General features: G+C 36.5%; 1 protein-coding gene across 2 annotated transcripts in view; it reads left to right on the forward strand.

Annotated features, from left to right (window-relative positions):
* Positions 1-24,970, forward strand: part of LOC123679692 (5-hydroxytryptamine receptor 1-like) — a 197,086-nt gene that overhangs the window by 65,251 nt on the left and 106,865 nt on the right. For both annotated transcript variants that reach the window (XM_045617101.1, XM_045617102.1), the window contains one exon: positions 10,501-10,534. The gene's annotated coding sequence lies outside the window, so the exon portion shown is untranslated. The remainder of the gene's footprint in view (positions 1-10,500; positions 10,535-24,970) is intronic.

Below are 24,970 nucleotides of genomic sequence, written 5' to 3' on the forward strand. Positions count from 1 at the left end.
TAGTGAATAAATAATCTCCAGTTCTAGTGGTATGTGCGGTCTATCGTACATTTCTAGATTTATACAGCTTTATTTTGAGGGGTTAATGTGTAAAATTGATGGTAGTTCCTGGAAGAGACGGTGTTACTTCGAATGAGGCGGAAGTAGAGATATATATTCTGCTGAAAGTAAGTTATGGGGATGCATAGTTTACTTTCAGCAATTTATTCACTGTGTAGTTTATGTGGACGTTTGAAAATCTACTCATTAACTTGAAAATGCTCAATTCATTCTTGGGTAAATCCCCGGTTGAAGTGGGTTGTATTTGAAATAAACTCTTGGAAGACTAGAGGTAATTCAGTGAAGGCAATAATACAGAGATTTAGCTCTGTTGAACCACTGTAATGCTCTGATACATTTCCAATGGCTGTAAATGAGTGTGGCCAAAACTGATCATCTAGAGAAAAGGTTTCAGGTTAGATCACTTCGGGTTATAAACTCTCTCTACTCGTATGCTCGTTAAGAGAAAAGAACTTATTCAACGTATGATTTTTTTTTCTTGAGGTTGACAAAATGAGAAATTGACTTACCTTTGCGGTGTAGAAGTAACGGGTGTTTTTTTTCGAGGTATATAACTTTAAGTTGGCATTACTGTTCAAGATGGTGACCGATTTAACAGCTGTTAAAAGATTTATTGTCAATTTGGTTTGGCAATTCATCATGAATAGACTCACGTCCTCAACAACGATTGCAAATGGTGCAATTTCATTTCGAAAATAATGGTTCTGTGCGGAATACGTATCGCGCACTACGTCAATTTTATTTTGTTTAGCGATGAAGCGCACTTCTGGTTGAATAGCTACGTCAACAAAAAAAACTGCCGCATTTGGAGTGAAGCTAATCCTCAAGTGTATGTCGAAACAACGTTACATCCAGAAAAACTGACTGTTTGGTGCGCTTTATGAGCTGGTGGAATTATTGGTCCGTACTTCTTCAAAAACGATGATGGCCAGAACGGTACAGTCAATGGTGATCGGTATAGAGCCATGATTACTAACTTTTTCATTTCTGAATTGAACAACCATGATGTCCAGGAGCTGTGGTTCCAACAAGACGGCGCAACATGTCACACAGCTCGTGCCACAATCGATTTATTGAAAGACACTTTTGGTGACCGCCTAATTTCACGTTTTGGACCTGTGAATTGGCCTCCAAGATCTTGTGATTTAACACCGCTAGACTACTTTTTGTGTGGTTATGTAAAGTCATTGGTCTATGCGGATAAGCCACAAACCCTTGACCATTTGGAAGACAACATTTGCCGTGTTATTGCCGATATACGGCCACAAATGTTGGAAAAAGTCATCGAAAATCGGACGTCCAGATTGGACTACATCCGAGCCAGCCGTGGCGGTCATATTCCAGAAATCATATTTAAAATGTAATGCCACAAGATTATCTTGCGGATAAATAAAATTCATGTCAATCGAATAATCCATCGTTGTTTTATTGCAATTTAAAGTTCTATAGCTCTAAAAAAAACACCCTCTTATTTGGGCAAAATGTCTGTTATTGTCGAATACTGCTCCTGGAATGGTCTCACTTGATGAGGTTCAACTCACTGATAACAAATTCGTTCTCAAATAAGATTTTGTCTGTTAACACAAGAATTTGAAACTTGTAAATTTCATGGACTAAAGAAGCAAATAATTTTGAGCAACGATCAGATTGAGAAATATTCGACTCAGATATTAGTTCAATTTATTATCGGAAATCAACACACTCAACACTATCGAATCTCATTTAAAGTTGATAAGTACACATAATACCATCTGAATCTCCGTATAGAGTTCAGAGTCCCAAAAGGACTCAGAGTGGTATTTACATGTAATGTATTATGACGTATTGATTTAATGTGGATATGCAAATGTACATAAATGTTATTCGATTTCATCAATCATAATGGATGAAATGTAGATAGCATATAGTATAAGTAAAAAGATTCCACTTGCATTTGCATATCTAGGACGTGGATAACGTGGAAGAATAGTATTCCATGGAGTCTGTAGTTTTGAAATCATCTGGAAAATGAAATTTGAAACGGCCATATTTATGGAAGCTCCTACTCGCATTTGCCCCATTATCGAATCTGATCGGGATATTCGAGATAGAAACCTACCCTGAAAATTTTACGACTCTAGTTTTTTTTTTTAGAGTATCGGATTTAGGGGGAGGACCTAATTGAATTTGACCACGCAATTGTCATGAGTGAGCCAAACCTTATTGTTTGAGAGCAATCTTTGTTCTAAATTCGGGACAATGTCACGAAATGATAGGGTAGCTCTCAAGAAATTTAGGAAAACTTGTTTTGGAAATACTGAAATACAATCTTGATATTCTCAATGAAACTCATTCACTTGCTATCATTTCATTTGAAAAGAGTCACCAAATCGAATACCTACAAAAAAGCTAAGTTCGACAAGTGGCGATAGTGTAATTTTTGGGACTTCTTCATTTTGTCATTATGAAGGGTGTTTTTTTCCGAGGTATATAACTTTAAGCTGGCATTACTATTCAAGATGGCGACCGATTCAACAGCTGTCAAGTGATTTATTCTCAGTTTAGTTTGGCAATTCATCATGAATAGACTCACGCCTGAACATAGTGCAATTTTATTTCGAAAATAATGCATTTAAGGAATACGTATCATAAGCGAATTTCGTTTAGCGATGAAGCGCACTTATGGTTGAATGGCTAAGTCAACAAACAAAACTGCTGCATATGGAGTGAAGCTAATCCTCAAGTGTATGTCGAAACACCGTAACATCCAGAAAAACTGACTGTTTGGTGCGCTTTATGGGCTGGTGGAATCATTGGTCCGTACTTCTTCAAAAACGATGATGGCCAGAACGTTACAGTCAATGGTGATCGGTATAGAGCCATGATTACTGACTTTTTCATTCCTGAATTGAACAACCATGATGTCCAGGAATTGTGATTCCAACAAGACGGCGCAACATGTCCCACAGCTCGTGCCACAATCGATTTATTGAAAGACACGTTTGGTGACCGTCTAATTTCACGTTTTGGACCTGTGAATTGGCGTCCAAGATCTTGTGATTTAACACATAGTAATTATCTTACTATGTAATTGAAAAAAGTTGAAAATATGTCGATTCTATCACAGTTAAAAAATATCGAGAATGCTGCAAATACCTGTATAAGAAAGACTATCTAATTCTATCGATGTATGTACTTTTAAAATTATCATCAATTCATTGTAGAATAATTCTTCCATCAGATGCAAAAAAAACTTGCTAGGTAGTTGATATTTAGGTAGCATAATTTCGATAGGTCTAATGAAGTAAGAAGAGGATAGAAGAGAAGAAAATAATTGCCCATTCAGTTGTTTTCGGTTCAAGGTGAAACTATTTATCCACTTAAACAGTTGTTAAAGTGTTCGTGCTTTGCGATGCGGTGAATAGAGTTTTCTCGGTATTTAAAACCGTTACTAAAAGTATTTGCAGAAATCGTTACAAGAATAGACTGTGAAATGAGGCTCTAATTAGTGAGCATGACTTAATCAATCTCAGTTAGGGCAGCGAACACGCACATGTAGCGAAAAAAAGGTTCGAAGAAGTTCAGACAGCCAGAAAACATGCTAAAACAATAAGATTTGCGTAGGTTTCAAGAGTAATATTGTACGGTATGTTGTAGAAAACATTCAAATGGAGCTATGGAATTATTTCATTAATTGTTCAAAATCTTTCCGTTACAGTTCAAAGGTATATTTCATTTATTTAGAGAAATTCGAAACAAAATATTCTCCATTAAAATGTAAATCTCAGATAATTATAATAATCATTTTGTTACTTTCGAAGATGGCGCTGTAAGTTATCGGACAGCAGAGAAGTAGTCCAAAAAATTTGTATCTGGAAGACTAACAGCCGGTTTCTGAAAGACCAATCAACGTAAAATTCAACTTCACAGCTGCCAATTTTATGGTCAAGCGTCATTTTGGTTGCTGAAAGTAAGGTTAACTCCTTTTATTTGAAAATTATGCCAGTTAACACAGTGGTCCAATATTACACGTAAATTATACGTCAAGCGTCATTTTGGGTTTCTGCAACTAATTTTAATTTTTCTTTTCAAGTTGAAAGATTAGTCAATTCTACACTGTACTATATTCCAGAAACCCAAACGGATTTAACATCGCTGTTGAGTTGAATGTTGTATTAGATGAACAAATATTTGATCAGTCTTTCAGAAATCTGGGGTAAAAGTATTCGTTAGTAATTACCTAATAATTTTGAACAAATACCTGATGTAGATAATCGAGATGGGTTTTCGCTTATCGTATGTATTTCCTACGTTTTCAATCAGGCATACTCCAAGGAATGTAAGATACAGGAAACATATTTTATTCGATGGATTTTTATGATATTTATACGCAAGCGTTAATGGTCTAGAGAAAAGCTCATGACAGTGAATGGCGTCGTTTGAAAGTTTTACGACTCATATGTATCTCTTCGGGTACATAAATCCTAACCCTCGATGTTTACTCGAAGTACCTATAATATAATATACTAACTGACAAAGAAACTGCAACACCCAGAAGGAGCTGATCAAATTTTAAATTTTTTTTGATAAAACATAGGTAGAAAGTAGAGCAAAGAGTAAATGATCGAATTTGGAGAAAAAAACGAAGGGTTTACAATTTTTTTTAATAAATTTGTTAATAATGTGTTTATCCACTGCGATTATCTAAACAGTCCCCAACACGTCTTGTCATTGATGCAATAAGATGGTCTTTTTCTTCTTGCGGAATACTATCCCTACCTGTACTTCATGTCTCAGAACCGCCAAAGTCTCTGCAAACTTGCTAAAAACGACAACAATATTTAAGTAACAAAAATTGTTCATATGAATAAACCTGCACGATTTTTTTCAGGCAGACGCCTACCTATATGAACTACCAGCTCATGTAAGAAAGAAGAAGATTTTTTTCCAAATTCAAGCATTTACTCCTTGCTATACTATCTATGTCTTACCGAAAAAATTCAAATTGAAACAGCTCTTTATGAGTGTTGCAGATTCTTTGTCAGTTAGTATATTTAAATATCACTAACGAACATCGGTTCTGTGGTTTTTGCTTGAAACTCCAATTTAATCTTTCATTTCTATGGAACTTTTGAAATTCGAAGTTTTCATGATTGATTTGAGGCTATAAATGGAATTTCATGACCTGAGATACGATGTCATAGAACTGTTTGAGTTTTTTTTCTCTGAGAACATATATCACATTACGAAATGGAAAGAATTGCTGACAGTAAAATGCCAATAATTTCGAACACATGTGTATTCAAAACTTTCCCAATTTTAAGTTATGATCCTGTTAAATCGAAAAATTTCGGCAATGGAAAAGTTTTGTCTCATCAGCAGAAACTCCAAGTTTGATGTCTCTAGTTTTGACTGCTCCATTTCGTTTGATATTCATCTTTTTTTATTTTTAAACATAAAATCATAAAACTGACGGAGACGTTTATAGTTCACGTAACATTTTTGAACTTTCAGAATAAAAATACAAATTTCAAGAATTGAGATTTCTCCTTCAACTATTCTAGCTACTTAAAATTTATCAGATGCCCTTCTTCTCGAACATCATAATTTTATTTGAGTCTAACGCTATACTAACTAAGATGGTGTCATCACCAGAAACAGTAATATTACATATTCAGAATAATATTTAAGTTTTGAAACAGCAATCAAATGTATTTATTTTATGAATTTTTTATACATATTGTTGAATATTACTCAAAAATAGAAAGTTCGAAACTTTAGTGATTAATATTTGTCATTACAATATTGTCAAACAGATTTTGTAACTTTCATTACAAAGAGGTTGAAGTTGTTCTTGATTTTTAATTTTTTGTTGAACCTGATCTTGATTTTCCTTGTGAATAGAGCGTCTTTGGCTTCTCTTATGAGGAAAGAATGGTCACAATATCTTAAACCCATGATATAGGTACTCAAGGTTCCTAGCTCTGATGAACTGTCATAAAAATCAATAAACCTTCTCATATCTCATCGAAAAGGATCAGTGAACTCTATACAAGTAGTATATTCAGAACCTTGTACAACATCGATTTTCGAAAACTCGAAAACTTTCAAGGTATCACCATTGTTCGTCACGATGAAAACTTCAATCAAGAGGCATCAGTATTACATTGTAGAGGAAATATTGAAAGTCATTATGTTAATGAGTTGTATCTCATTTCTTTAACCTTTCAAGCGCCATAGTCTTCACGTTTTTGTAAAAGATGGCTCGAGTTATTAATTGATGTTGGGACAGGACTGACAGCGATCATTTGTGGTTTGATGTGATAAATTGATGTGAAATTACAGCAACGATATCGTTAAAAATAATCCGAAAAATTGAATTTCAGGAGATACCGTTGATGGTGATTTCTATTAACTACGCATATTAAAATCCAGGAACAATAATTCATATGGAAATATAATATTTTGATGAGTGTACAGTATACATTTATAATTTAATCATATTATTATTATTATTATATTAAAGGGTGTTTTTTTCGAGGTATATAACTTTAAGTTGGCATTACTGTTCAAGATGGCGACCGATTTAACAGCCGTCAAGAGATTTATTTTTAGTTTGGTTTGGAAATTCATCATGAATAGACTCACGTCTGAACAACGCTTACAAATAGTGCAATTTTATTTCGAAAATAATGGTTCTGTGCGGAATACGTATCGCGCAGTACGTCCATTAGCGATGAAGCGCACTTCTGGTTGAATGGCTATGTCAACAAACAAAACTGCCGCATTTGGAGTGAAGCTAATCCTCAAGTGTATGTCGAAACACTGTTACATCCAGAAAAACTGACTGTTTGGTGCGTTTGATGGGCTGGTGGAATCATTGGTCCGTACTTCTTCAAAAAAGATGATGGCCAGAACGTTACAGTCAATGGTGATCGGTTTAGAGCCATGATTACTATTTTTTTCATTCCTGAATTGAACAACCATGATGTCCAGGAGCTGTGGTTCCAAGAAGACGGCGAAACATGTCACACAGCTCGTGCCATAATCGATTCATTGAAATACAGGTTTGGTGACCGCCTAATTTCACGTTTTGGACCTGTGAATTGGCCTCCAAGATCTTGTGATTTAACACCGCTAGACTACTTTCTGTGGGGCTATGTAAAGTCATTGGTCTATGCGGATAAGCCACAAACCCTTGACCATTTGGAAGACAACATTCGCCGTGTTATTGCCGATATACGGCCAAAAATGTTGGAAAAAGTCATCGAAAATTGGACGTCCAGATTGGACTACATCCGAGCCAGCCGTGGCGGTCATATGCCAGAAATCATATTTAAAATGTAATGCCACAAGATTATCTTGCGGATAAATAAAATTCATGTCAATCGAATAATCCATCTTTGTTTTATTGCAATTCAAAGTTCTATAGCTCTAAAAAAAACACCATTTCTTACACTGCCAATTCACTGAGGCTGAAATGCTTCCTGAGGCGGCAATGCCCTATAAGGAATCCAGAGAGGTGTAGCATATTCTTGCTAAGATCCAGATACATAGATCTCGCAGTTTCAAACTTGCGACGAAACTCTTGGAAATGGTCGAACGCAGAAAGATTTTGGCAGAGTGTTTCTCTTTCGGTTTTTTCCTTCTCTTGACACTCTTTCTTGTTGAATGAATGCGAGTGCTCAATAGCTCCTAACTTAAAGCCAGTGATTTCTCCATTTTTTTTGCTTTGAAATCACAAGGGAAATCTCACGCAGAAAAAAATTGCCGATAACTCCAATTCATATTCAATCTGTTATCCGTATTTTCGAATTGTTTCAATCGAAATCTCGGTTATTTTCAATTGTCGAAATAAATCGCTGAGATTCAGTCGTGACTCATTCGCCTTCAGCTCCAAAATGCCCAATAGAAGTTCCCGAACAAAACTTTCACAAACAGAAAAAGTTTTCGCTATAATTGGTGTGATTGAACGTTCTTTGAGGAACATTTTTTTCCAGAGCGTTATCCCAATTGAATTGAAAGCTTTCATTGATAAATGGGGTGTCCAATTATAATTTCAGATGGGGATTTTGCAGTTCTTACCGCTTTTATAGCTGTAACAGGTTTTTTGTTGCTCGCAAGGAGTTCTTAACGATACTGTTTATGAGTATTGATTATCAATATGGAGTGCTTGAGATATATGAAGAAATTAAGACATAAAATATAACTTTGGTTTCAGCCATAGAGTAATGAACATAGATAGAGGAAGTACACGCAATTTTTACATGTCCCAACACGAATAAATTCGTTTGATGTTGTGAGAAAGATAAATATCTCTGAAATACATAAAGCTCCCTTATTAGAAACCAATACGCATAATGGTTTACACAGCTCATATCAACAATGAAGTTTATCAAAACTTATATCTCAAGGATACCTCAGTCACATAAAACCATCAGGGTAGAATATATTATTAGACCATTGCGCCCTGATTATAATGTGGCAAGTCCATAACGATTTGAAACCTTTATTGAGTAATGCTTCGAATAACATTAAATCGGAATCTAATGCTACTCAAACACGAAACGAAATTAAAAAAAAGTTTTTCGACATATACGTAAACTTGCTCGAAGTTATCCGATCATTTATTCACCTCCCAGCAATACGAAGTTCTAAATATACCTCCTTAACTAAAATAGATACGTCAGCCCTCAATTTCACACAAAAAGTATGGCCTTAGCACACTAAAGGAACTATAAAACAACCTATGAAGAAAAACATTCGTGAACTCGAGTTGCCATATACTAATATGACCTAAAAATAGAATGTAAATTTCAGTTCCCACGCAATCCGGGGGGTAATTCTCGAATTCTGTTTCAACCACTGAGGTTTTGATAATGTCGTTCATTCATGACAATTGATAGGAGTAATTACAGCTTAATTGTAGATAGTCAGGCAAGATTGAGGGTGACAAGAGGAAATTGCTTGAGTTCATCTAGTAACAAATAACGGGTGTTTTTTTTCGAGGTATATAATTTCAAGTTGGCATTACTGTTCGAGATGGCGACCGATTCAACAGCTGTCAAGTGATTTATTCTCAGTTTTGTTTGGCAATTCATCATGAATTGACTCACGCCTGAACAACGCTTGCAAATAGTGCATTTTCATTTCGAAAATAATGGTTCTGTGCGGAATACGTATCGCGCACAACGTCCACTTTATTTTGTTTAGCGATGAAGCGCACTTCTAGTTGAATGGCCACGTCAACAAACAAAACTGCCGCATTTGGAGTGAAGCTAATCCTCAAGTGTATGTCGAAACACCGTTACATCCAGAAAAACTGACTGTTTGGTGCGCTTTATGGGCTGGTGGAATCATTGGTCCGTACTTCTTCAAAAACGATGATGGCCAGAACGTTCCAGTCAATGGTGATCGGTATAGAGCCATGATTACTAACTTTTTCATTCCTGAATTGAACAACCATGATGTCCAGGAGCTGTGGTTCCAACAAGACGGCGCAACATTTCACACAGCTCGTGCCACAATCGATTTATTGAAAGACACGTTTGGTGACCGCCTAATTACACGTTTTAGACCTGTGAATCGGCCTCCAAGATCTTGTGATTTAATACCGCTAAACTACTTTCTGTGGGACTATGTAAAGTCATTGGTCTATGCGGATAAGCCACAAACCCTTGACCATTTGGAAGACAACATTCGCTGTGTTATTGCCGATATACGGCCACAAATGTTGGAAAAAGTCATCGAAAATTGGACGTCCAGATTGGACTACATCCGAGCCAGCCATGGTCATATGCCAGAAATCATATTTAAAATGTAATGCCACAAGATTTTCTTGCGGATAAATAAAATTCATGTCAATCGAATAATCCATCATTGTTTTATTGCAATTTAAAGTTCTATAGCTCTAAAAAAAACACCCTTTATTATTGTGAAGGAATAGACAAAGTTGTCAATTTTTTTATATTTAAAACGAAATGAATGTTACATCACACATTTTTATTATTTTTTCTCCTGGGCAATAGTCTTCAATTAGTCCACAACCTTTAGGTGGTTTAGGCTTCCAGAATGATCGAAAAGAAGTAATGACAAGAACATTTCCAGCTCGTCAGTTAGCAAATATTGATTTCCATTCTTCATCGAATCGACGCTTTACCTCTGAGGTTGTCGAAATTAACTTTCTTCACCGTCTAAAATTGGTGCACTCTCGGCGATTCTTTGAGCCTAATATTCCAGCGGTGAAAATGAAAGATTTCCCAGTCTTTTTGATGGAACGGAGGCCTGTAAATTAACACTTCTTTTCAGGAAAATATCTGCGGAATGAAAATACGGAGAGTTGAGTTTAATTGAAAAAAAATCAATCATAGCTTCAATCGAAAATTAGAAGAGAGAGTGTCTGTTTTAACGGAAGGAGGTTTTTTGTAAACTGAATATTGAACATTTCTCTTTTTGTTTCAGATTTCGATAGAGATCCAACCAACCTGAATCAAAGGTAAGGTATTTTTCTTTATTCATGGAAAATGTTTTTCCTTATGAAAAAACTTTATTCAACGTTTCATTATGTGAACACAAATTTTTGCTCTTCATTGGAGGAAGGCGATTATCACTCAAGTATTGAATTGAGAATTTGAAGTAATGGAACTGAATAAACATTAATAGAAATACCTACATTCGGGATGTTCCTAAATTGAAGGTACAAATGAAAATGAAAAAAAGTTCAATGAACATGGACTCGCAAACATTTTGTTTTCTAAATACAAGATGTTGGAATTTAATTTTTTCTCAAGTTCTCTCTCATAGCTCCTTTCCTTCACAAGATATTTAGTTCAAATTTATTCCAATTTGGAGTGTTTATCATGTGATATGCTAATTTTGGATGCAAATCTACAAGGTAATATTTTTTCCGAAAAAGCGCCTGCTTCTTTCATCTAGAACTTTTGTTTTTTGGGACCACTACTGGTAGTTGAGAAAAATGTAAAGAAAACTTGGGAACCGTACTTAACTTTTTGGTTTTTTATAGTTTTGTCATTTGGTGTATGTGCTACCGATTTGAGAATAAAATTTCAAGGAATTCACTAGTAATCGTGAGGAAAATCAAAATTTTTATAAAGATCCATTAAGTAAGTTGTGATGAATAAATAAATTATAAGTTTGAGTTCATAAGTTCATTTACTCAATGTTTCTTTAAGATAATAATATTATATGTTTATTCACTTTATAGCATTCAAATCAAAAATTGCAAACCAAGTTCGATAAACTGATTCAATTATCATAAAAAAAGGACAACAAGAAACACCCTGTATCTTGAAAACAAAGCGAATACGGGTGATGTTCAAAGGAATTTTTTTAATTATTTATTTTACATTGTTCCTTCAATTAAGAAACATCATCTGTCCTATCATTGTATTTGTGACTGATCATCTCCTCTCGAATTCGAATAAAAAAAAAACAAAATTACCTTCTTGATACTTACTTTTTCAATTATCCTTGTAATTTGATAGAACTCGATGATTTTCTTACGCTCAGTTATAATTGTGTGATTAATGAAATGCTTTTCAAATCTCGGTAAGAGGGGTTGTATTTAGCATTTCAAATTCCTAGAACAGAAATCCCTATATATTTTGCGATTGTTGATTCTCCCGTTGAAGAGTTGAACCCTTTCAGAGGTTCACGGTTAGAACTAATGAACTAAAATTCGTCCATTTGTCCTTCACCTTTCAGAGATCACCTAGAAATGTGGGCCACACACTAGCAGTTTAAATGTATAAGCTGGGTCAGTTGACAGTTGTATCTTTGCAAACGTGTTTTATGATTGTGTCCAAAAATTGATGAATTCAATATTTCAACAAACAGAATTAAATGAACCAATGATGTTATATATTGATTGCTGTTCATACAACGAACAAATAGAGCGTCATTTTTTTCAAGTGCCTAAAAACGTCTACTCCTTTTAAGTCAAGACAAATCTTGCGATATTTCTCGTACGTCAAATACTGTTTTTGATATTGAAAAACAAATATATTTATTTCAAGAGGAATCAATGGATCTTTTTCTCATTGTGAAAAGGAAGTTCTGCAATTATTGATGGAAAACGATAAAAGCCAAAGGGCCATAGCCACGGCTAAGATTCCAGCACCATATCATTTCAAATTTTTAATAACTAATTCACATATTTGCGGCTGTATCTCCTCGATAACTTATCAAATTCATTCGTTGAAGTCTTGAATCGATTGTAGGGCGTTGGTATAGACCTTATATTTCACGTGTCCACAAAGAAAACAGTCTTAAGGTGTTAAATCACAAGATCTCGGTGGCCACCTCTTCGATATAAAGGGTTTTTTTTAGAGCTATAGAACTTTAAATTGCAATAAAACAACGATGGATTATTTGATTGACATGAATTTTATTTATACGCAAGATAATCTTGTGGCATTACATTTTAAATATGATTTCTGGCATATGACCGCCATGGTTGGCTCGGATGTAGTCCAATCTGGACGTTCAATTTTCGATGACTTTTTTCAACATTTGTGGCCGTATATCGGCAATAACACGGCGAATGTTGTCTTCCAAATGGTCAAGGGTTTGTGGCTTATCCGCATAGACCAATGAATTCACATAGCCCACAGAAAGTAGTCTAGCGGTGTTAAATCACAAGATCTTGGAGGCCAATTCACAGGTCCAAAACGTGAAATTAGGCGGTCACCAAACGTGTCTTTCAATAAATCGATTATGGCACGAGCTGTGTGACATGTTGCGCCGTCTTGTTGGAACCAAAGCTGCTGGACATCATGGTTGTTCAATTCAGGAATGGAAAAGTTAGTAATCATGGCTCTATACAGATCACCATTGACTGTAACGTTCTGGCCATCATCGTTTTTGAAGTAGTACGGACCAATGATTCCACCAGCCCATAAAGCGCACCAAACAGTCAGTTTTTCTAGATGTAACGGTGTTTCGACATACACTTGAAGATAAGCTTCACTCCAAATGCGGCAGTTCTGTTTGTTGACGTAGCCATTCAACCAGAAGTGCGCTTCATCGCTAAACAAAATAAAATGGACGTAGTGCGCGATACGTATTCCGCACAGAACCATTATTTTCGAAATAAAATTGCACTATTCGCATGCGTTGTTCAGGCTTGAGTCTATTCATGATGAATTGCCAAATCTAACTGAGAATAAATCACTTGACAGCTGTTGAATCGGTCGCCATCTTGAACAGTTATGCCAACTTAAAGTTATATACCTTGAAAAAAAGCACCCGTTAGTTGTTCATACAACAAACAAATAAAGCGTCATTTTTTTGTGAACGCCTTAAAACGTCTACTCCTTGTGGATTCTAATGAAACTTGCAATATTTCTCGACAAATTAGGCTTTTGATATTGAAAAACTAATGGCATATTTCAAGACGAATCAATGGAATTTTTTGTCATTGTGAAAAGGAAGGTATGCAATTCTTAATGATATCCTTTTCATGAAATTTTCCTTACTAAGTCGATCACTACACGAATTCCATGTTTAAGATTGTAGATTAAGATTGAAGAGCATTGGTATAGACCTTATGTCCCTTGTGGCTACAAAGAAAAAAGTCTAAAGGTGTTAAATTACAAGATCTCGGTGGCCAATTTCGAGATATAACACGGCTATCTATTTCTTGCAAAATGGCGATGGTTTCTTTGTTTGTATGGCATGTAGCTCCGTCTTGTTGGCAAAACGTCGTCCACATCAATAACTCTAGCTCTATTACAGCTATAGCTATCTGTACGGATAAAAACAATCAGAGAATAATGATTTGAAACCATATATTCTGCCGATGACTCTTATACAGTTCCAGCACTACACGTGAATTTTTATGGAAATGTCGAGCTCCTAGTTAGACATTGCTTTGAGATAATCTGTTCTCAAACACAACAATAACTCAAAATTGGAATATTACTCAATGAATCCTCAGGTTATTCTATCCGTCGTAATTTCACATATTTGTGTAGACTATTCTGTTCGTGGCGCTCCCTTACCTTTCCTTCTGGAGTTTTGCAGTTGAGGTAGGCATGCTGGCACCAGACTACGATATCAGCCCTCAGGTATTCAACCTTTTAGCTTGCACCTGCTGTTCGTAAACCTGTAAATCGATACGGAGGTATGATGGTGTTAAGATTTTGGATTAACGATAACAGTCTTATGAAACCTGAAGTGTGTGAGGCACTTTAGAGGTGAATACGTGAACATTAGTATTGATCGACGTAGCTGCTAACAACAATGGTAGCTTCCTGGAAAGACAGCATCAAAAATAAACCATCTCGTTCAGCTGTAATTCATACCTATTTTAATTAATGAAATGAAGGACGTTTACTGTGATGTTTTGTGAATATTTCCAAGAATTTAAGTTCTTTTCATCGCCTTGATTGGTTTACTGTTCCCAGATTTACATCATGATTGTAGTATTTCTAGTAGAACCTTTCATATGAGAATTGGAAACTTATATTACTATTATAGAAGGAGCCATAACATGACGTATATGTGGTATACGTTCAAAATTTATAGCAAAAATTAAAGGAAATGGAAATTGTTGTATTGGAGGATTTTTCAATCGTATCCTTCTCATAAAATTTTCCATGACCAATTCGTATAATTGCGGCTTCATAGGAAATAATTCCCTGCTAATCCCCTCAAAGTCACAGCAAAACCTTCCTAGCCATCAATCCTGGCTTGGCCACCAAGTTTCGACCACGACCGTTTTCACTTGACGTTGTCGTAAGTGACTTTGTTGCGATTCAACATCGATTCGCAGATGAAAAGTCGACACATGAAGTTTTTTCACGTTAAATCGTGTGGTACCCATATATCGAACTTCCTCTTGAGATCAGCTTTATGCAAATGGCTCCGAAATTTTTCTCATTGCTAGTGTCCATCTTTGACGTGCGATCATACTAAACTGTAGGGTGAGTGGTAGTCGAAATAAATGGATCGTATGTGCCATAAAATGAGTTAAGGTATTTGCAAACATAATACCATTGAAGTATTAACCGATTTGTGTCTGCATCATAAAGTTATTCTAGATTAAACATGTCAGCTTACCAGCCAAAAAACTCGTCATTTGCGGGAGGTTTTCATTTTCTGCATTAATATGAATTAATCTGCGGCTGAGGTCCATCGAATGCTCTCAAATACCGCTTTTAGTGAAAGAACGTGATGGTGATATCCAAGTCGTGCTTCCACGTCGACAGCCAAACCGAATTTTCACGGTTCCAAAGTCATGCTCAGTATTTGGTGGGACCAGCTCGGCGTAGTGTATTATGACTTGTTAAAACCGATTGAAACAATCATAGGTGATTGTTATCGAACGCAATACAACGAGATCGTTATTTTACAGCATGACAATGCTCGACCCCATGTTGCGAAAATTGTCAAGACATACTTGAAAACGTTGAAATGGGTCCTACCCCTCCCGCCGTATTCTTTAGACGTTGCTTCCTCGGACTATCACTTGTTTCAATTAATGGCACACGGCCTGGCTGACCACCATTTCCGGTCTTATGAAGAAGTAAAAAGTTTCTTCAACGCGGAATTCGTACGCTGCCCGAAAAATGGGAAAAAGTAGTGGCCAGCGATGGACAATACTTTGAATCATAAAATAATAACCAGTTTTTTTACATTAAAGCCTCAAAATTTCGAAGAAAAAACGGCGAAGCAAAGTTGTACGCCAATTTATTATTAAACCACTAAAAGCAACCTGTGCAAAAATGAAACGATGAAATGACGATAAATACCCTAAAAATATACTGGACATTTCTACCCGCTGATTATTCCGCGGAAACGAAAGCAGAATTAATTTTGTCGGTCCGTTTGATATTCACACAGAAGTTCACTCGAAATCGATAAAGCCGAAATACGCGTAAACCGCTCAAATCTGCCTCTTCCGCGATCAAAGCGTCGAAGCACCGATTTCAAATTTAAATACTAACTGACAAGGAAACTGCAACACCCAGAAGGAGCTGTTTAAATTTCTATTTTTTTTTTTTTGTGGAACATAGACATTATGTAGCAAGGAGTAAATGATTGAATTTGGAGAAAAAAATCGTGAAGGTTTTATCATGTGAACAATTTCTGTTATTTGAATATTGTAGTCGTTTTTTGCGAGTTTTTTAAATTTTACAACAAACCAGCTGTTCGAGGAGATCCAAAGTCGATGTTTAGTTGTTAAAATGTCTAGAGCACGTGCTCGCGGAATTTATCGACCGCTAAGTGAATTTGAAAGAGGTCGATTTATTGGTCTACCGGAGGCGGGGTTGTCATTTCGAGAAATCACTAACTGTACGAACAGAAATCCAACTATTATTATGAGATGTTGTCAAGCGTGGTTCGATAATGCCCGAAATCGTAGAAGAGTAGACACTGGACATCGAAGAGGCACAAAGTTCAAGATCGACGTCAAAGACTTATGACCATTAGAGACCGATTTGCGACAACTCAATCTTCAGCTGATGAGTGGTAAGGAAAACAAGGCCAACATGTAGCTGTATGAACGGTCTACCGCTGGATAAGGTCTTTTGGACTTCATCATCGACCCGACCTTGTGTTACCTCTGACGGTTGAACATTGCCGTTAACGATTACAGTGGAGCAGAGAACGTCAACATTGGAATGTGGAATGGCATCAGGTCGTCTTTTCTGATAAATCTCGATTTTCCTTGGGTGCACATGATGGCCGAAGAAGGGTTAGATAACGTCGGGGAAAAAGACGTGAACCTCAGTTTGATGTTAAGCGTCATGTACACCGGACAGTAGGCGTTATGGTATGGGGTGCTATTGCATATACAGCAAGTAGGTCGCCTTTAGTCTTTATTCGAGGTAACATGACAGCGTTGCGCTACATCCAAGAAATAGTGGACCATATGTTCTACTATACCTCAACCGGCTCGAGAATCCAATATTTCAGCAAGATAATGCCTGACCTCATATTGACAGAGTAAGTTTGAACTTTTTCGAAGCGACCCATGTGAATCTTTTGCCATGGCCAGATGCCCAGATCTTTCGTTCATAGAGCATGTTTGGGACATCATGGGTCGAAGGCTTGGAAATTTACTCCAGCTTCCACGGACTTTGGCGGCTCTGAGACATGAAGTGCAGGTAGTTTGGGATAGTATCCCTTAAGAAGAAATAGACCATCTTATTGCATCAATGCCGAGACGTGTTGGGCAGTGTATAGATAAACGCGGTGGACAAACACGTTATTAACAAATTTATTAGAAAAAATTGTAAACCCTTAGTTTTTTATCCAACTTCAATCATTTACTCCTTGCTATACTATTTATATTCCAATAAAAAAAAGATTGAAATTTAAACAGCTCCTTCTGGGTGTTGCAGTTTCGTTGTCATTTGGTATACAAATCCCGCCGCCGCCGTCGGTTGATCGTTTTTTTTTTGCCATGCTCGTCACAATTCATTGATGTGTGCCGAGTCAATCACTGGCGTTTCGACCCCCATCATTTCCTGATTAAAATTCAATCGTTGTCGACGCTTCCCGATCCGTGGCGTTTTAGTCGCGCGACTCGCTCGCACCGCTGATGAAGACAGATCATGGGCGTTTTGTTGTATCATCGGATTCACCTCTAACGATATTCGGGCGCGTGTGGGCGCGCTTTGGCGGAGGTGGATCCATCAAAACGGGCCGGAATGCGAAAATGGATACTGCCATAAATCATTTCGTGGCTGAGGTATTGAAGGTGATGAAAGAAGAAGGGTCGTCTATCATCTTTGGCGCGAGAATGGAACGATCGGATGCGATCTAGTTTGTTGAGTTTATGCCTTGATTCGTGAATTGAGGGGGATTCCCCTTGGGTGTTTTCAAAGAGGTGGATGAATGTATTGTAGGGATGTAGGGAATTCTTGAGGTTCTTACTTGGCTACATCCTTTGCTTTTCCGTTAATGATTAACATTCCCAAGGAATATTCAAATAAAGGACGCCGCATCTTTCTTATGGAAAATTTTCGAGAATTTATTATTATTACATAGGCGTACAACTTTGCTTCTGCCGTTTTTCTTTCCGAAATTCGAGGCTCTATTGTAAAACACTGGTTATACTTTTATAGTCCAAAGTATAGTCCATCGCTGGCCACTACTTTATCCCATCTTTCGGGCAGCGTACGAATCCTACCTTGAAAATACTGGTCATCTTTTAAAGCGATCCACGAATCGATCCAATTTTTCACTTTTTAATAAGACCGGAACTGCAGGTCAGCCAGGTCGTGTGCCATTGATCGAAACAAGTTCTCATTCGAACGTTTCCAAGTAAGTCTTGACCATTTTCGCAACATGATGTCGAGCATTGCCATGCTGTAAAATCTTTTTGTCTCTCATTGTATTGTGGCCATTTGTCTTCAAATGCTCGGCTCAAACGCGTTGATTGCGTTCGATAACGATCGCCTGTGATTATTGCAATCAGTTTGAAAAAAACTCGTAATACACTTCGCCGAGCTGGTCCCACCAAATACTGAGCATGACCTTGGAACCATGAATATTCGGTTTGGCTGTCAACGTGGAAGCATTACCGGGATACCCCTATGATTTTCTGCGATACAGAAATCACTTCCGCTTTTACCTTGCAAGCAACTGTTCACATACAAACAAGTGCCGTTCAATATATCTCGGCTTCAACACGTACGTCACCCAATTTCCTTTTTTCTAAATTATTTCCATGAATTTCAGGCGTTTTGAAATAGCATGTTGCGTCAGTTTCAATGATCCTGCAAACTATTGTTGGGTTCTACACGAGTCTTGATCAAGTAATGCCTTCAATTCTGCATCTTCGAAAACCTTCTCTCTTTCACCGCCATGCTAGTTTTCAACGACAAAATCACCGTTGTTGAAGCGTTGTAACCACTCTCGGCACGTTCTTTCACTAATAGCGGCCTCTCCGTCGGTATTTAAGAGCATTCGATGAGCCTCAGCCGCAGATTCATTCATATTTGAGCTGAAAATTATAATCTCCCACAAATGACGGTAATTTGGATCGTAAGCTAACATGCATAATCGACAATAACTATAAGATGCAGACACAAATTGACTAATTTTCGATGGCGTTATGTTAATAAATACCTAACCTTATTGGTTGACATCTACGATCTATTTATTTCGACTACCACTTACCGCTACATCCTCTTATTGCAAAACGGAGAAAGCAAAGTTGTACACCTAATATGAAAATGAGCGCTGTAATATTTCCTACGTCAAATTTATTCCAAAATTGTTCAAATTTTTACTTTCATTGGGAATGAATATGTCAACGATGAGGTTAGCTAGTAGCTGAAATTTTCTGTTTTCATGACGTGCTCAAAGGATTCGGAACTATTCATTAAGTTGTTGTTGTATCTACTGTGTCAGGTATATCAGGGAACCATCAGTGGAACTTTTAGATCCACACCCTGACATTGATTACCTGTGTTATCACAAATACTTCCTCCTGATATTCATAGAAGATGTCGAATACAATCTTCCGAGACCATCAGCGTAACATTCGAAGTTACAGACCGAGCCAAATAATCGCCTGTTCTATCCCTGGAATATTGGCAAACTCAATGCTCCGGATAGTTAAAAACTTCCTACATAACCTTGTCTCGGCCATATCCTTCCAAAACCTACCGTAAATTCCTAGATAATCGTTTTCCTCCCACGTCCCAACCCAAAAACACAAAAGGGTAACCAATTCCGTTACAAAATACGACACGTATATAAGTCGAACAATATTCCATTTTTATGGTGCATACGCGAAATGTTTTGCCCAATTTTGCCGCATAAATTCAAATTTAGCGAGTATTATACGACAACATATAAATAACATGTATGAAATTCAGAACTTCCTTTGAGCTAAGTGCCGGTAGACCACAATGCATAAATTCAGTTTGCTCTCGCTTCGTTCAGAGTTAAATGGAACAGAGGGTAGGCGATATTTCATACCTTTCAAACGCAGACATCCTTCAGAAGTAGGGCTCGCGACCATGGAAAGATCAAATACGAATGTATAAAAGTTGCAAAAAAAGCGAGTAGTATTTTCCGGGAATTCAAATGATTATCCTGAATATTTCAGAGCAGTTTTGTCAAAGAGAGTTGATTTTCCTCAGAGGTTGAAACCTCTGATTTCATAACTGCAGGGAAGTTTTTTCTCCTTATAGCTGTGTCCAATTCAGTAAAATATCAATTTCATATACTGGGTGATTCTGGATTCCGGAGGAGACCGCCAGATTTTAGGAGAAGTTTAGGGACAGTTTACAAACTATGCTCAGTTTGACGCTTCAATTGAGACTCTACAGGATGATCCGACAGATTCTTGTTTACTCACTACTTTGATATTCAATATCGATGCACCCAGAACAAGGTGTCCCTAATTCTATGCTCTCAAATACCTATGATGAGGCCGCTATTAGTGAAAGAACGTGCCGAGAGTAGGTTCAAAGCTTCAAGAACGATGATTTTTAACGTTGAAGACCAGCATGATAAAAGAGAGAAGGTTTTCGAAGATGCAGAATTGGAGAAATTCACTTGATCAACTCGTGTCAAACGCAACATGAATTGGCAGGTTCATCAAGAGTGACGCAACAAGCCATTTCAAAACGTCTGAAAAGTGAAAGTCATGGGATGGGAATGATTCAGAAACAAGGAAATGGTGTTCCGTACGTGTTGAAGCCGAGAGATCTTGAACGGCGTTTGTTTGCTTGTGAACAGCTGCTTGCAAGGCAATGACGGGAGGGATCTCAAGCGCAGAAAATCCTGGCGATATCTCGGCCATGCTTCCACGTCGACGGCCAAACCAAATATTCACGGTTCCAAGATCATGCTCAGTATTTGGTGGGACCAGCTCGGGGTAGTGTATTATATGTTGTAAAAACCGACTGGAAGAATCACTGGCAATCGATATAGAACGCAATTAATGCATTTGGTACAAGCATTGAAAGACAAATGGCCGCAATACAACGTGAGACATGATAAAGTGTTATTACAGCATGACAATCATCAACCCCATGTTGCGAAAGTGGTCAAGACATACTTGGAAATGTTGAAATGAGAATAGTCTCAATCAAGGTCCTCAACCATAAATAAAACATTGTTTCGAAACTGTCTTAACTAGTGTAAACTTCTTTTACACTTGTTATGAAGTCCCCTCAGGAATCATCTCGTATATTTTTTATACCAATCGAACAAATATTAAACCATAAAAAAATCTTTACGGTTATGTAATGAACGAGAGAATCATTGATATCTGTTACTCAGCCTTTTGCTTGAATAAACCGGTTGAGCGAGTTCGAAATGAAAACAAAGTTCAATTTATCATTCTATCCATGAATGAAATCAACCCTTTTCATTCAAGGAAATTTCCATAAAGCCGATGACAAAACGAATTTCCCGATGTTCATTGAAAATCGAATCTTGAATCCAATCAGGCGGTTAACGACATGGGGAATTGTTTGAAAATGGGATGTTTGTCAACGTCCGTCAGACAAGCCGTGTTTAATTCATCATTTTCACTCCTACTGTTTTTCATCCTGGAATTCTCGGCGGATTAGTACGATTCGAATATGCTTTTAGAGTGGTTGTTCCGGAACAAAGCAGGAAATGGTTCTCAAATATTGGTTTTGTGATAATTTCGAAACCAAGAACTTTTACTGTAGTTGTGAAATCAAATCATCAAGTATTGCGCAAAGTGTGATTCTGACTGCGTCACTGAATCTATATAAAATTCGAGGAGAATAATATTCAAAAAAGGCCAAATATTTCCGTGTCAATGGCATAGTTGTTGAGACACGTTAATTTATAATAAATAAATAAATCTGACTAGAATGAAATTCTGTTTGCATCCAATTACATAATTCAGCATACGATATTTTATTCGCTATTCATTGACCTATTCGAAAATGTTTATTTCTTGAAGACGAATTGTCAGTTTAGCCATTTTTTAACATTAAGATATGTGTGGGCGAATCAATCGCCTTGGCTATTTTTACTTTGTGATGATATTCCCTGCAGCTCAGTTCCTATTTGTTAATTCGAAATGATAGTCATCATAGTATAAATCTATAACTGCTATTTTTTGGAGCAACTCTACAAAATATCTATTTTATGACATCTTCGTGCCAATTCACCATCATAATTTAAAATGATCTTCGATTAGTCTCCATAAACCTAAAGTCAAGATTAAATTTTCAAAAATTGTTATTTAAATTATGAACTGTGACTTGAATATCCATTTCACGGAAGAGTAAGAGAGAGTATATTTTAATATGACTTCACCAATTGAGATTGCTATCTTTGTGGAAATTTCTTTCAGTCAGCGTACGGTGTTTTCAAATGGAAGTTTGTGTTATGAATGAACAAATTATAAGTTCGAAAATTCAGTGAATTTTTTATCTATGAGACACTGTTGAGGAGAAATTGTATTCAAAAATAAAAAATTCCAAAATGCAGATCTGTGGTTGTGTAAATTCAGTTATTCAGTATATTGACTGTTTATTCAAAATTTTTTCTGGTTTAGTCCTTTGAAAATGCTTTGATTTCGAGATATAGGGTGTTTCTTGTAGTCCAACTCTTTGTGATGATGATACCAGTTTTTCGATCTTTATTAATCTTCGCTACATATCGCGTTTAATAAGTACTTAAACTCAACATTCATTAATTCATAACAGCTTATTTATTGGATCTTTATAATAATTTTTCAGATTCTCTGATTTTTTCTGAGAATAATTAGAGAATTATTTGAATTCTTCTTCTTGAAGTCGGTAGCAGAAACGACAAAACTCCAAAACACCGAAAAATGTACAACTGGACAAAAGTTAGATTTTGAATATCACCCTCTACATTTTCATTGGAAATGATCTTATCATATGTTAACTTTTACTGGCCCATGTTTATAGACTTTTTTCTTGAAATGATTCGAAGAATCTGCCATTTCCTTGAAGGTTTTGGTATAATGATGTTATCGTTTTGTTTGCCTTCATCAAATTTATCCATTTGACGTTTAGGTATAATTCAACAAAAGAATAATAAATCTTCTATAATGAATATTTCAAATCCCAAAATGATTATGATGATAATATAATGACACCGCGATATTTCGGTTTGAAACACTACAACACTAATGAAGTACATTTGGCCGAACCGATAGAAATGATATTTTTCCTCAGAAAGAAATGTATGAGTATTTGATGAGGACTAGCTGACGTCATCCAATATGGAAGAAACCCGACCTACCATCCGACAAATATCACGTTTCAGGAAAACTCGACTCTCCCAGGAAGGTCTATCCATTCTCCAATGTTTTATTTACCGCCCTAAAACGTCGGTCATGAAGTGCCCAGCTTCAGGAATATGGAACCCTTAAAAAATAAAACAGACAAGGAATTGAAGGCTCCTTCTGTATTGATAAAGTGGAAAGGAATATTCTCTTTAGGTCGATGGAGACATTTTTTTTTGGCAGAGGGATATTTTTGACGACTGAATGTCATAGTGATGAATCTTTCTTCACTGAGCTTCTTTTTTTAACTCTTCATACCGTACCACTGCATATAGGGTGGGGCAGAATGTTTTCCTAGATTCAAAGGGTAGATTGAGAAAAAAAAGCTTCAAACTTCATGAAATGATATTAATCTACGCATTCAATTGTCAGCTAGCTTCAATTCTTGTGTCATTTGAATCTTTTAAGGATAAAGATTAGGGCCAAGTAGATTGGCATTTCAACCAACTACTTGACATGAGAATCAAGCTCGTGAAAAATTACATACTCGAGCTTGACTTGATCTCAGATATTCATTGATTGAATTGATATCAAGCTACTTGATATTACTTGAGCTTGATATGCACGCGTCGCACGGCATATATTTCTGCAATCTCGTGTGTGCTTAGACTAAATAAGGGGATTCCTCGAACGCCGGGAGACTGAAGCATTCGCCAGTACGACTTTATTAGTAGTTTTTTCACATTTCTATGAAATATATTGTTAGATTTTGGTAGTTTCTGTAATATCTTTCCAAATTTTGCCAAAATGGCCAAGGATTTTTTTTATCAACGCCAGAATCTTCATCTCTGTTATTTACTTGAAAGATCCTTTTCAAATTTTACAAAGACTAAACCCCCAAAAACATTCGCTTTTAAGAGGGAACACCACTACGTGACATTTTCCCAGAAGAGGAGGGACACAAAATAATGTGCGGTGTTATCAGAACGATTGAATGAACAGTAAAAGTTAGAAATATTACAATAGTTCCAACTTTCGTCGAAAGGAATTACTACGAGTTACGAAATTGCAGTTTTGCTTCTTTAGTAATGATTTTTGTAGGATTTTTTTACGAATATCCTTGGAATACATGTGGGATCCGAATTCTGAATTCACCCAACTGAATGACACGCTACTGACTTGACTATACGAAAACTACGCGATCGATCCTAAAACGGTGGATCATGCAGTTTCTATTGATATACGGAGATGTAAGGGGAAGAGGTACTTAAGACTGAGACTGGAGTACGATACAGACGAACGAGGGTGGTATTCGACGTTAGAGAATAGACGGAAAAGGTTAAAGAATTCGACGTGATAGACGCATATGATTCGACGTCAAATAAATTAGACGCAGCTAGTTAGATAATTCCACGTTAGATATAGACGGATCTACTCGAATAATGAGACAATAGACGAAAGTTCAGTGGCTGTACATTCAATTGACGTTGAATTGTACATAGTGTAAATAAACAATAGTTTAGTACCGGCCGCTTTTTATAAACCCCTAGATAACGATATAAAAACCGTACATACATCAAGGTTTTGTAGGATAACATTTCATAAATTTTTCTGGAAAAAAATCACCAAAATATTGAAATACTACAAATTTCAAAGAAATTATTTTTAAACTCCTTATAAATCGTTAATTTGAAGGTTTGTAGC

This window comes from Harmonia axyridis, chromosome 5 (genome assembly GCF_914767665.1).
Source record: "Harmonia axyridis chromosome 5, icHarAxyr1.1, whole genome shotgun sequence".
Lineage (NCBI taxonomy): Eukaryota > Metazoa > Arthropoda > Insecta > Coleoptera > Coccinellidae > Harmonia > Harmonia axyridis.